This window comes from Lycium barbarum, chromosome 3 (assembly GCF_019175385.1).
Source record: "Lycium barbarum isolate Lr01 chromosome 3, ASM1917538v2, whole genome shotgun sequence".
NCBI lineage: Eukaryota > Viridiplantae > Streptophyta > Magnoliopsida > Solanales > Solanaceae > Lycium > Lycium barbarum.
The window spans coordinates 713969-716908 of NC_083339.1; positions in this window are offsets into that span (position 1 = coordinate 713969).

Below are 2940 nucleotides of genomic sequence, written 5' to 3' on the forward strand. Positions count from 1 at the left end.
TTAAACTTTGCTCAATCGTCAAAAAAGTCCTTTGGTTTAACCTCATTGACATTCCAGGCCTCAAATTTGAATCTAATGGCATTGTGTATAAGTCTATGGATAATTGTTTTCGGTCACTCGAGCAAAGTGAGCGATTGGATTTGAATCATAACTTCCGTATTGAAAGATGGACCAAATGATTATTATTATCATCACTTTTCTTTCTTAATTACATTAAATTTAAATATTTAATCTCTAATTAGAAATAATGACATCGTGAGTCGTGAATTTGTACAATTTACGAGGTAAACAAACCCTATTGGCCCAATCCACCTTTTTATGGAAACGACTTTGATCCCTAAGTTGTTGGTATATTCTACTTTTAGTCCTTGTCATAGTGACTCAACATATTTAATCTTCAACTAATTATTATGTGTATTTTTTATCCTTTTGCGTAAAAAATATGTTATATTTGATTATTTATGGAACAATATTACCGCTAAATATGAAGTAACAGTACAAAATTTATACAATACATGAGTAATTAAGTGGTGAAACAGTTAATAGTTATGATAAATTTGTGAATATTCACAAACAAAAAGGATAAAAAGTGCACAATTCAATTAATCGAAGGTTTAATGTACTTAATCGGATATCATAACTACTAAATCAAAATATAACAACAATTGAGGGAATAAAAGTGTTATTAACCCAACGCTTTTTCTCAACTCAGGTTTTTCAATTTAAGTTTCACAGTAAATGATTTTAGTCCTTAAGTTCCACAATAATATATTTTGGTCCCTCCAATGGATACCATCATTAACTTCGCTCTCGAAGAAATCTGCTCATATGGTGATTCCCGTCTTCTTCTCTCAAAGCCATGGCCAAAATTACAACCTTCACTTTCTAGTCAAGGACTTAAACTTTGCTCAAACATCAAAAAAGTCCTTTGGTTTAACCTCATTGACATTCCAGGCCTCAAATTCGAATGTAATGGCGTTGTTTATAAGTCTACGGATAATTGAGTTTGCTCACTCGAGCAAAGTGAGCGATTGGATTTGAATCATAATTTACGTAATTAATGATGGACCAAATGTGGCATTAACCCTTTAATTATTACTATTATCATTATTTTTGTAAACAAAATCCTGTTGCTCAATTCTTCTTTTTGTGTAAAGGCCTTTGGGACAATAGCTCGTCTGATCCCTAATTTATTGGTATATACTTTTGATCCTTGTGATATATGACTCGGTATATTTAACTTTCAATTAATTATTATGTGTCTATTTGGTCCTTTCACAGTTCACATAAATAACATGTTATATTTGACTATTTATGGAAAAATATTACTGTTTAATATAAAATGACAGTACAAATTTTGCATAGCACATGAGTAATTATGTGGTTGAAACAATTAATAGTTATGATAAATTCGTAAATATTCACAAACAAAAAGGACCAAAAGTGTATAATTCAATTAATTGAAGGTTTAATGGAGTTAGTTGGATATCAACAACAATAACAACAAACCCAGTGTAATCTCATAAGTGGATTCCGAAGAGGATGTTTTCAATAGACTTAGTTGGATACAATAAGAATTAAAATTAGAATTTATCAATAATTGAGGGACTAAAAGTGCTATTAAGCCAACTTTTTCTCGACTCCGTTTTTTCCATTTAAGTTCACAGTATTGAATTTTGGTCCCTCCAATGGATACCATTGTTAACTTCGCTCTCGAAGAAATCTGCTCACATGGCGATTCCGGTCTCCATCTCTCAGAGCTATGGCCAAAACTACAACCTTCAAATTCCAGTCAAGGCCTTAAACTTTGTTCGAAAGTCAAAAGGGTACTTTGGTTTAACCTTATTGACATTCCAGGCCTCAAATGCGAATCTAATGGCTTTAATTACACTTCGATTGACAATTGTGTTCGGTCAATCGAGCAAAGTGAGGCTTGGTTTTAAACCATCCTTTTCTGAACTCAGTTTTTCCAATTTAGGAATAATTGCTCTTTTAATCCCTGGATTATTGATGAATTTCGATTTGATCTTTATAATACTTGACTAAACGTATTTATCCTTCAATTAGTTGAAATATGTATTTTTGGTGCCTTTATATTAAAAAACATGTGATTTTTAGACTATTCTCCAACTATAGTATTTTCACATATGATGTAGCATGACAAATTTAACTTAATGCTTTGACAATTGAATATGATTAACACTTTCTTCATCCGTTTCAATTTATATGACATAGTTGAAATTTCGAGAGTCAACTAATTTTTATTACAGGAATTTCTTTATATGTCTTTTAACTATTTTAAGTTGTTAATTATTGTGATTTATAGTACTTGTTTACATAATTTCTTAATATATAAATTTTATTTCAAGAAACTCAAAACTTCTATATTCGAATTCATGGATAAAATTTAAAAGTTTAAAAACTCGAAAATCCCAATTGTGCCACATAAAGAGAGACTAAGGGAGTAATAACTCATTAAAATTTAGTAGAAGATTAACCGTCAAAGGGATTAAAACTACATATTTCAATTCATTGAAGGTTAGATGTGCTTAACTAGAAATCATAAGGACCAAAATAAGAATTTGTTAAGTGACTAAAAGTGCTAATTTCCCTTCAATTTAAGTTTCACAGTTAATGAATTTTGTTCTCTATGGATACCATTGTTAACTTCGCGTTCAAAGAAATCTGTTCCCATGGCGATTCCGGTCTCCATCTCTCAAAGCTATGGCCAACTAAGTTGCTTGGACTCGGGTGCGGGTGTCCGACATGGGTGCGGATCTAGAGGTCAGATCCTTCGTGATCCAAATTGTAAGATTCGGGGATATGGATCCAGGTATGAGTACGGGTGCGGGGATGCGGCTAAAAATAATTGAGATATCTAAACATAGAATTATAAAACCTAAATTATGAGATATTATGTGGAGAACTTGAGGAGAAAAT